Below are 12,439 nucleotides of genomic sequence, written 5' to 3' on the forward strand. Positions count from 1 at the left end.
ACCTCTATGGTTGCAAGTTTAAACATTCTACAATGGTGTGAACCCCTTGACAAGACAGATGATTGATACAGCAGCCGGAGGAACCATCAATAACAAAACACCTGAAGAGGCTTACGAATTTATTGAAAAGATGTCACTGAATAACTATCAGTGGCAAGTCATGAGGACTAAGCCAACTAAAACAGCATGCGTTTATAACATCGATTCGATTACTATGCTGTCAAACTAGGTAGAACTTCTAAACAAAAAGATTGATAGTTTACTTGGTTCTTCGCAGGTTCATCTAGTAATGCACTGTGAAGTCAGTAGAGGGGGATCAATCAATTTGGAATATCAATCCTATGGCCACAGCATGGAAAACGAACAATTAAATTACATGGGTAATAATCCTCGATCTCAGAATAACCCTTATAGCAATACTTATAATGCAGGTTGGAGGAACCACCCAAATTTCTCCTGGGGTGGTCAAGGGAATCAAAGGCCATAGAATCCTCCGGCTTTTCAAAACCCACCCTATCAACAGGAAAAGAAATTGAACCTTGAAGAGATGCTATCTAAATTTATCTCAGTGTTAGAAACTCATTTTCAGAATACTGAGACAGCACTCAAAAATCAACAAGCATCGACCCAAGGGCTTCAAACTCAAATTCGACAGCTAGCTAAGATGATTTCTGAAAGAGCACCAGGAAATCTACCTAGTAACATCGAACCCAATCTAGAAGCACATGTGAAAGCAGTTACACTAAGGAGTGAGAAAGTGTTAGCTGAATTGGAGAAGAAGCCACAACAAGAAGCTGACAGAAGCAAATGAGAAGAGGTAAAACCCGAAAGTAATGACAATCCAATGCCGAAGGAATATAAACCACCAATTTCATACCCAGAAATGTTGAAGAAAGACCGCATGGATGCAAAATTTGGTAAATTCCTTGAACTTTTTAAACAACTACATATTAACTTACCTTTTGTTGAAGCTATATTGCAGATGCCTACATACGCAAAATTGTTAAAGGAGCTCCTAACAAACAAAAGGAAGTTTGAATACTTATCTACAATGGAACTTAACGAGGAATGCTCGGCTATACTCCAAAACAAACTGTCAACCAAACTAAAAGATCTAGGAAGTTTTACTATACCCTGCTTAATTGGTAGTTTTAACGTTGATAAGGCACTAGCTGATTTAGGTGCTAGTATTAATTTGATGCCATATAAAATGTTTAAACAACTTGGTCTTGGGAACCTAAACCCATTAGGATGAGCATTCAACTAGCTGATAGATTTGTTAAATATCCTAGGGGTATTATAGAAGACATTCTTATAAAAGTAGATAAATTTATATTCCCTGTTGACTTCGTTGTGCTTGATATAGATGAAGATGTTGAAGTGCCTTTAATCTTAGGGCGTCCATTTTTAGCCACTGCTAGGGCTGTTATTGATGTAGGTGAGGGCAAAATGGTACTTAGAGTAGGTGACGAAGAAACTATTTTTAAAATTTACGATGCCATGAGATTTTCTAGGGAACAGGATGACTCATGTTATTTTATTGACTCTATTGATCATGCTGCTCATGATTCTTTTTAGGAAATCATACATAAGGACACGTTGGAATTGTGCCATGCCCAAGGAGAGGAGATAGATGACGACGATTCTGAGACAGGTAAAATAAAAGATAAATTGAACTTCAATGAATCTTTTCAAAGACAAGCAGAATATGAGGACATTAAAGGGAACGATGATTTTAATCAAAAACCCTCTATTGAAGAACCTCCCAAACTGGAACTCAAATAATTAGCAAACCACTTGGAATATGCATTCCTTGGAAATAATTCTACATTTCTAGTTATTATTGCATTAAACTTGCAACCCAAGGAGAAAAAGAAATTGAAAGGCCATAGCTTGGAAAATTAATGGAAGATGAATGTAAACCATGTGTGCAAGCTCAAAGACGACTGAACCCCAACATGAAGGAAGTTGTTAAAGCCGAGGTAATTAAACTTCTAGATGTTGGAATGATTTATCCTATTTCTGACAGTTCTTGGGTAAGTCTAGTGTAGGTTGTTCCAAAGAAAGGTGGCATGACTGTGGTAGCCAATGAGAAGAATGAACTGATTCCAACTAGGACAGTCACAGGTTGGAGAGTTTGCATTGACTATAAGAAGCTAAATGATGCCACGAGGAAAGATCACTTCCCTTTACCATTCATTGACCAAATGCTGGAAAGACTATCAGGGCACATGTACTACTGCTTCTTAGACGGACTATCTGGCTATTTGCAAATCCCAATAGCTCATGAAGATCAGGAAAAAATGACATTCACATGTCTATACGGTACATTTGCTTACCGAAGAATACCATTTGGATTATGTAATGCTCCTGCTACGTTCCAACTCTGCATGATGGCCATCTTTGACAAACTTGTAGAATATATCATGGAGGTATTTATGGATGATTTCTTAGTATTCGGTAACTCTTTCCATCTTTTCCTTAAAAATTTAAAACGAGTTCTAATAAGATGTGAGAAAACGAACCTTGTACTTCACTAGGAAAAATGTCACTTTATGGTTTAGGAAGGTATTGTGCTAGGACATAAAATTTCTAGTAAAGGGGTTGAGGTTGATAAATCTAAAGTCGAAATCATTGAAAAATTACCTCCTCCTAGTTCGGTTAAGGCTATTAGAAGTTTCCTAGGACATGCTGAGTTTTATGGAAGATTTATTAAAGATTTTTCTAAAATTGCTAAGCCTTTGACCAAATTACTAGAAAACGATATGCTCTTTAATTTTGATCAGGAATGCTTAGAAGCGTTTAATGCTCTATAGGATAAAGTGATTAATGTTCCAATTATAATAGCACCTGATTGGAATTTACCTTTTGAACTAATGTGTGATGCAAGTGACTTTGCAGTAAGTGCAGTTTTGGGACAGCGAAGGGACAAGCACTTTCAACCTATTTATTATGCTAGCAAAACTTTGACAGCCGAACAGGAGAACTATACTACCACGGAGAAAGAATTGTTAGCTGTGGTTTTTTCATTCGATAAATTTAGGCCATATCTAATATTGTCTAAAGTTGTCATTTTTACTGACCATTCTGCCCTTCACTATCTGTTAACTAAGACTGATGCAAAACCTCGTCTCATTCAATAGATTTTTCTATTGTAGGAATTCGACTTGGAAATTCAAGATAAGAAAGGAGCAGAAAATCTCGCAGCTGATCATTTATCCAAGCTTGAAAATTCAAATACTAAAGAGCTAGATGAAGTGGAAATAAATGATTCATTCCCTGAAGAACAATTTTTTGCTATTTCTGACTCAGAGGTACCTTGGTTTGCAGACATCGTGAATTTTTTAGCCCCTAACATTATCCCAAAAGGGTTGACACATCAGGAAAAGAAAAAAATTCTTTACTGATGTGAAAAACTACTTTGGTAAGATCCTTTTCTTTTCCGTATATGTGCAGATCAAGTCATTCGGTGATGCATTACAAGAACAGAAGCATTAAAAATCATGGAACATTGCCACTCGGACCAGCTGGAGGATATTACGGTGGAAATAAGACTGCACATAAAATACTTGAATCAGGTTTTTATTGGCCCACCTTATTCCAAGATGCCAACAGGTATGTTATTTCTTGTGACAAATGCCAACGGACAGGTAATATCTCTAACCATGATGAAATGCCTTAGACATATATATTTTCATGTGAAATATTTGATGTTTGGGTATCGACTTCATGGATCCATTCCCTAGTTCATTTGGAAATAAATACATCTTAGTAGCTATCAATTATATGTCTAAATGGGATGAAGCCCAAGCCCTGCCTACAAATGATGCTAGAGTAGTGGTACGTTTCCTTAAAAAAATTCTTTTAATTTGGAACACCTAGATTAATCATCAGTGATAGGGGGACTCACTTCTGTAACGCCCAATTTGAAAAGACCCTCAAGAAATATAGAGTTTACCACCGAATAGCTACCCCTTACCACCCTCAAACTAGTGGCCAAGTCGAAGTGGTAAATTGAGAACTTAAACGTATCCTAGAAAAGACGGTAGGATTAAACAGGAAAGAATGGGCAATGAAAGTAGATGACGCATTATGGGCTTATAGAACTGCTTTAAAACCCCCATAAGAACATCACCATACAAACTCGTTTATGGAAAAAGTTGTCATCTACCATTTGAGTTAGAACACAAAGCATTCTGGGCTATAAAATTTCTAAACTTTGATCCCAAACTTGCAGGTGAAAATAGGTTGATGCAGTTAAAGGTGTTAGACGAATGGCAATCCTATGCATATGAAAATTCAAGACTATATAAGGAAGCAATGAAATGATGCCACGATGCTCGGTTAACAAAACAAACAATTTAAAGTTGGAGATCTTGTACTGTTATATAACTCGAGACTCAAATTGTTCCCTGGAAAGCTTAAATCATGATGGTCAGGTCCGTTCATAGTCAAAACAGTTTTCCCATACGGCACCGTAGAAATAAGTCACCCATCGCAAGGTACTTTCAAAGTAAATAGGCATCGCCTCAAACCTTACAACAGTGAGAAATTTAAAGATGACAGGGAGGAGCTACGGCTCCACGAATCTCCTTAAGTATACTCACATGGTAAATTCTAGCTTAGACTTTAAATAAGTGCTTCTCGGGAGGCAACCCGAGCACTAACAATATTACTTTCTTTAAATTTTAGTTTTTAAAATCTAACATACTAACCAAATCATTGAGCACAGGCTTTTCAGAACCACACGGCCAGGCACACGGGCGTGTCGTAGGCCGTGCACATACCACGAGATGCAACACGGCCATGCAATACGGTCCTGTGAAAATAGGGCAAAAAAAATTTCCCCAACACGGGATGCGATGAGTAGCCACGGCCGTGTAACATGGCCGTGGGCGAAACTGCCAAAATAACACAGGCGTGCAACACGCCCATGTTTTGAAACTGTTGTTAAACCTGTCAATTTAACATAGGCATACGTCTTCCTACACGGGCGTGGGGGTGTGGGATAAGTGAACGGAGATCGACACGGCCGTGCAACATGGCCGTGTACACTAATGCGCCTAATTTCGAAAAATACAAAATGCACGAGCTGAGCTTAGATCACACAGGCGTGCCCCATGGCCGTGTTCCCCAATTTCTCTATAAACACCTATTATTTATTTTATTTTATTTTATTTTTATCTCTGTATTTTGAAATTATTTTTTATTTCCTTTTAATACTATTGCATCCTAAGTTTTTACAATTTCTATTCTTCGGCTATTTCATTATGAGTAATTATTCTTCCTAATATCCCCTAAAAAGTTCCTGATTTTATCATAGTTACAAAGAGCTACAAAGCTCACCATTACTTAGAAACTTGAAACTCCATTAGGAAAAGTTCTCCACGACTGCCATGTCCTGCTTGACCACAACCATAGCGGCCACCAGATATAATATTCTTTTGGCGTAGGACTTATGGACTAATGAACCTCTAGCACCTCCGGAGTATCCTCCTCCACCCTCAAGCCGATTATTCTCCAAACCTCCAGTTCAAGGAAATCATTCATCACTCAAGAAGTTTCACTTCTCTCTCTATCTTATATTTATATTCTCTTCTATAGATCTATCTTTGTATATTGAGGGCAATGTACATCTTAAGTGTGGGGGGTATTCATTTCACTATCAGAAAAATCCCTGAATGATTGCCTTGTTCTCTTGAAAAGGTCTCATATCATGTTTAGGATAAATTTTGATTGATTTATGACTTTTATTGATATATCTTGAATTAAAACATAGGAATTTATGCATTGATTGTTTAAACTTTAAGACATCAGGTAATCAAGCATGATAAGTTGATTTTTGAAGAATTAAAAACTTTTAGGTTGTTTCCTTAAGTTTCAGTATTATCTTGAGTTGGAATTCACAAGTTTAAACATAAAAAAGCCATAATATTTGTGAGATCTTGAGCCTTTAGAGCATCTATTATTTCTTTCATGCTCACTTTCATTATGAGTGCATCAGTATTGAATTGTTATTCTAGAACTTGCTTGATTATGCATGTCAAGACCACACCATTTGATTTGATATGTCAAAATGAGAAAGACACTTCAATCCACAAAAGCCTACCTTTATAATTAACCCTTAGTGAAACCCCTTGAGCCTAACAACCCATTCATTGGTTTACCCTTAATATTAACCCATAACTCATTATTGTTGAAATCCCCTAAATTAATTTGATCCCTACTTTTGTTGAGATTTGAATTGAAATAGTTGCTCAGCTATGTCTTGTTCTTAATAGTTAGTCTATGTTATTTGGCTTATTCTTAATATAAAAAATATATATTATATGTATACATATTAGTAGTAGTAATCTTTTGTTTTCGAGCTTAAGTATTTAAATTCCATATTCTGAGAAGAAGCTCCGTTGTATGCAAGTGATGATTAAATCTTTTTCTAGTTAAGTGATTTTTCAATTCAATCTCGATTCTAACCTTTTCTTTTAGCTTGTGACCACATCCTTTAAGGAAAGCCATGTTACAACCCTCTAAAGACCTTTTGATTGATGTTTCTTCTCAATTTATAGTGGTGGAGATTTGATTTTCATGTAAGCCTATGGTAATGAATTTTCATTATTGACTATTGAGTGCTTCATTTATTGTCCTTAAACACCTCGAGTGATTTGAGTGAATCTTTAGTAAGGATATGAAACTCTGTGACATTTTGAATCAAAGGTAATTACTTAGACGATGGGAGACACCTATGTTTTCATTATAAAATACTCAACTTGGAAGGTTTGAAACTTTGGTGTTCTTTCAGTTCAATTTTCAATGTATGATTACCTATGGATTATTTTGAGATATTATCGATAGAAATTAAGAGTTGAGAAGAATTTATTTTGATTATGAGTTCAGGATTTTGCTTGAGGACAAGCAAATGCTTAAGTGTGGGTGTATTTGATAAACTGTAATTTATACATATTTCTATCCTATGCTTAGCACATTTTATGGATGATTTCTCCTTAAAATTGGTGAATTTGATGCTCCTAATGCCTTAATTTCATGTTTTATACTTAGGTGAGCATAGGAAAGTGAAAGGAACAAGAAACGGGCCAAAAACCGGAGAAAATAGGCCAACGTAAGAAATCAACACGCCTGGACTTCCTCACACGGGCAGACCACACAGCCATGTCAATTTGGCAGAATTGAAGCACGACTCGCACGTGTAGAACAAATGCCCGTGCCATTCTAACAGGCTCGAGCACGGCCTGAAGTAAATCACACACGGGTGTGTCCCTACAGAGCCCAACTTGAGTTCAATTCGAAAAAGGCTAATTTTGAGGGCATTTAGGCATTCCAAAGCCTATAAATACACCCTAAAGGAGGAGGAAAAGGGAGGCACAGAGAGGAAGGAAGGAATTACTCGAAGGAAGCCGATTGATCCATCTTAGAAGCTAGATTCATCATCAAGATTGAAGATCTCCCCTCAATTTCCTTTCAGGAGTTTTGGGTTTTCTTTATGTTTTGTATTCATTATTCTTCTGAGATGATTTCCTTTTTAGTTATGAACTAAATCCCCTAACTATTTAAGGGGAATGAAACCTAGGACGAATCTTGTTATTATTTTCTGAATTGTATGATAAATATTTGACTTGTTCTTAATTATGTGTTCTTAATTCTTGTTTTGATATTCCAGGATATTGATCCAAGTTAAGCTCTTATTCAGAGGAGGAATAGACTCTGTCTAAGAGTACAATTGTCATAATTAAGCGGAGTTGATTGTGCGCCTAGAGATAGGGTGACAAGATTTTGCCGGATTAGGGTGAAACTTAATAAGGGGATCCATAGATCGAGTTAATGCAACCTTAGGAAGTTAATTAGAAAGAGATTTCAATTATTCAACCTAGGGTTAGACGTTGTTAGTCTCGAGAGGGATAATAATATAACTTAGGGATTTATACGGATCAAGTCAAATGAATAAATTGTCCAATTCAGAGTCAAATAACAAGTGAAGTCTAGGTGGAATTTTCCTTACGTATTGTCTTAATTCAATCATTTTCCAAAAGTAATCCCCCAATTCTATTTTCTGTGATTTCTTAGTTTAGTTAATTAGTTAAGCCAAACCCCATTATTCTTAGGCTAGATAATAAAAAGACAGTTATTACTAGTACTTTTAGTTCCTTTGGGTTCGACAATTCGGTCTTGCTAAAACTATACTACTGTTCGATAGGTACACTTGCCTACATCGTGATAATAGTTAGCTTCAAGAACGATTAATTAGAAATTTATAAAACTTTTCACACAAAATCACGTGTCAACCGTTTGAGCTTTTCAAGCCAATCTTGATGAATTTTTATCCTTTGAAACCCAACTTTGAGACTATATGACCTAATTTTATTTGAACCTTTGCAATATTTAGCCATCACTTTTCTCTTAATTATCTTTAAATTGTCCAAACACTAGACTTGGAACTATTCAAAATATTCTTTGGAACAAGTTTGTTGGAGTTGAAAAGAAGTATCAAATGCTCAAAAAAAATTTTAGTACATATAGCAAAATGCTCATGAAAAAAAATAAAAAAGAGGAAAAAAAAGGAAGCATATGTACTCGAAAGAAATAGATGTATAAAACATGTGAAAGAAAAATAAGTTGGTGTATTTAAGGTAATTATTTCGAAGGTTCGATTCAAGCTGAGTCTAAAGTTTTTAGCCTAAATTTATCTATTTTTACCTACCCCTAGCCTAGTCACGTTACAAGTTTTTTAAAGACCTATTGATTCAATTTGCTATGCTACCTACATTAGTGTAGAGAAATTGCTATGTTTAACATATGAAGGCATAAGTTAAACTTAATGATTGTAGCTTAATCTTGAATAAGGGAATAAAATCAAATTGGTAGGGATTTAACATGCCTTTATTTTTTGAATCATTTAGTCTATTTTTTTTATCATAAGAATTATTGAGATAAATTTGAATGACATGTATACTTAAGTAGCGTAAATCTCAAAATTCTTGTTATTGAGCATAAGTATACTAAAATCATAAATTTTGGAAGAATTTTGTTCTGAAGGAATTTTTCAAAGGTGTTTCTGAGAAATTCTTTTCAAATTTGAGCATTACTTGGGACGAGAAATTAATTAAGTCTGGGGTGTGGAAACACGAAAATATACACACTTTTTCATGCTCTTTTTAACTCAAATTCATGCTGTTTCGGTAAAATTCGTGTCAAAAAATAAATAATAATTATACAAAAATTAAATTGAACTAAAATTATGAACATGTTGAATTTTAATTAATTTTATATCAAATTGTGATTAATTTTGATTATTTTTGACAGATTTGCACAAAAGGCGAAAAATGGCTCGGTAGATACTACTAGAAGCACAAAATCGAGAAGCAATTTTGAAGCATCAAGGTGAATTAATTTTTTAGCCTAAGACGGTCCAAATTATGTGTATTAATTCATAATATAATTAATTTTAATTTTAATCCAATTTAATTTGGGTTAAATAAATTATTGTTAATTAATTATGAAAAGGGGCACAGTTGAGATGAACCGAGAAAACCGATCCAACCGAGCATTGGGCAGCCCAAAACCATCCCACATGCTGTCCCAATCATCTTGCTTGGCTGATTATTTGGCTTGAAAAATGGCCCTTGAAGACTCCTTCAAATTGCATTCAAACCCCTCCACTACTTATGCCTTTCTAGATCTGCCCCTACCTTAAAATAGCATATTTGAAATCTTCAAACATGCCACATATGTGGCTGGCCATGGGGGGAGTCTTTGGCTGCTGATTTTGAATATTGTTTGCAGCCTTCTAAACCTATAAATTCCCCCCTTGGCTGCTCACTTCAAACTGATCTCAACCTTTCCCATCTCTTCAGTTTTCTCTCATTTTTTCTCTTTAGTCCCTTCCATTTTTCTTCATTTTCTTCCCCTATTCCCTCGCCAATTTTACCTCTTTAAAAAGAGTAAATAAACACCATTTGGAGCAGCATTCAAGTGTTCATGTAAGCCTCAGTTCAACAGGAACAAGTGGAGAAGGAAGAGTGGAGCAAATTAGTCAAGCCACGGAGAAAACACTGGATTTGATTCTTGTTCCCTATCCTTTTAATTTTATTTTTGTTGTTATGAACATGTTTATGAATATTTGTGATGTTGATATGTTTAATTTAATTAATATGACTTAAATTTAATTCATGTTAGGTTGATTGCATTTCGTCTACTTAAGTTACTAAAATTGTGTTTGTGTTGTTATAAATCACGGTAAGATGTTTGATTAAGTAAAATCATGGCTAAGTTATTCTTGCATTACAATTGTAGGGTAACTAATGATTTAATTATTTAAATGGATTGAAATTGTAATTAATTGACACGATACTTAATCAGTGCATGTTTAATCATCTAAGGTAGCTGAGGGTTAAATTAGCAACGGTATCTAACGATACATTAACCTTGCATAACTTGCAAGATTATTGTGATTAAACTGTTTCAAGGTAGAAATAAATTGTTACCTCACGTAATCTTTTATGTGCTTATCGGATTCACTTAATTGTTTAAATTGGCATACAAATATTTACAGGATATTATTTTAATTTCATAAGTATGTATGTGCATTAACACATTTGTTTATTAAAATTTGTTTAATCGGTTGAATTGAAGTAGAGATATAGTCAAGAGATAAATGGATTTTGGTAGGCAAGTATGTTCATAAGTTAGCAAATTACTGAGTTGTCGTGAATTTATTTGTAAAAACATGAACATGTGTTTAAGAAATGTAATTAATCTAACACAATTATGTCATCTTGATTAAAATCATCTTTTGAAATCGTGCATTGGAACTTTTATTTTATTTTTATTTATTTTACTTAGTTAAAAATCTTAGTTTTCTATCACCTCCTCAAATCAAAATATTTTTCTTCACCAAAATGTTTTAAATTGAATTCATAAATAATTCTTTTCACAATCCCTGTAGGTATGATAACTCAACATTTACTTATCACTTTATTACTTGTTGCGATTGTGTACACTTGCACATTTTCGTCATTCCAAGTTTTTGGCATCATTGCCAGGGATTGTTTTAAAAAGTCATTATTTGTGAATTTGTTAATTTTTCATTTTGGTTTATTTTGCTGTTCAACTTTAACTTAATTAATTTTTCTATGTTTATTTCAACTGTTTATGAGTATTGACCGAATCATCGATTTACTCCCCATAAACCCTAAGATTGAAAGAACTTTTCGACAGTGAAGAAGACAAGCAAGTTAGAGAATGACCAAAAAGATGAACTTCAAAAATCTGAATCAAGGAAATGGAGCAAACCCTTCTCAAAATCCTATCCTTATTGCTAATGATAGGGATAGAGCTCTAAGAAAGTATGTTGTGCCAGTGTTTCATGATCTTAATCCTGGTATTAGGAGACCCAAAATCAAAGCACAACAGTTCGAGCTGAAGCCAGTCATGTTCCAGATGCTTTAGACAGTGGGCCAATTCAGTGGAATGCTTATCGAAGATCCTCACTTGCACTTAAGACTGTTTATGGAGGTTAGTGATTCTTTCAAGTTAGCTAGAGTACTTGAAGATGCACTACGATTGAAGCTATTCCCATATTCGCTAAGGGATAGAGCTCGAGCCTGGCTGAACTCATTGCCACCAAATTCAATTTCCACACGGCAAGAGTTAGCAGAAAGAATCTTTATGAAGTATTTTCCACCTAGCAAGAATGCTAAGTTGAGGAACGAGATCACTACTTCCCAACAAATGGATGATGAGTCCTTATGTGAGGCATGGGAAAGGTACAAAAGATTATTACGGAAGTGCCCTCATCACAGAATCCCTCATTGCATCCAACTTGAGACGTTCTATAATGGTCTAAATGCTTACACGAGGATGGTAGTGTAAGCTTCTACTAATGGTGCTCTCCTTTCTAAGTATTACAATAAGGCTTATGAAATCATCGACAAGATTGTCAGTAACAATTATCAAAGGCCAACCAATCAAGCAGCATCAGGAAAATGAGTCACTGGAATGCATGAAGTAGAAGCTATAAATTCACTCCCATTTCAGGTATCTTCAATTTCCTCAGTCCCTAAAAATTTTACCACTAATGGGTTTAATAGTATTGCAACAGAACCTATAACCTCCCCAAATAGGGCCTAGTTGAAACAGTGGTTTCAGGACCACAAATTTGACATCAAATATTTATTTCATGATTATTATGAGGTCTAGAAAATGAGACTATGCTTGTGTTCAATTTTTATGAAGAAATTCTTTGAGTAAAGTGTCCAATTGGAAATTAGGGACTAAATTGAATAAATTTCCAAACTAGGGTTTTAGAAGCAATTTGTATGAAATTAATTTAGAATATTAATTAGAAGGTCTTGAGGAGAATTTTCCAAATTTCAAAGTTTTTGGACAAAAATGGGCTTGTATGGATGAAATTTTAAAGAAATGGCTT

General features: G+C 34.8%; 1 non-coding gene across 1 annotated transcript; it reads right to left on the reverse strand.

Annotated features, from left to right (window-relative positions):
- Positions 1 to 11,709: 11,709 nt before the first annotated feature.
- On the reverse strand, positions 11,710 to 11,816 carry LOC121225847 (small nucleolar RNA R71). Its single transcript, XR_005923755.1, has one exon. It is a non-coding gene; the product is annotated as a small nucleolar RNA R71 (small nucleolar RNA).
- Positions 11,817 to 12,439: the final 623 nt, after the last annotated feature.

The sequence above is a fragment of the Gossypium hirsutum genome, chromosome A03 (assembly GCF_007990345.1).
Source record: "Gossypium hirsutum isolate 1008001.06 chromosome A03, Gossypium_hirsutum_v2.1, whole genome shotgun sequence".
Lineage (NCBI taxonomy): Eukaryota > Viridiplantae > Streptophyta > Magnoliopsida > Malvales > Malvaceae > Gossypium > Gossypium hirsutum.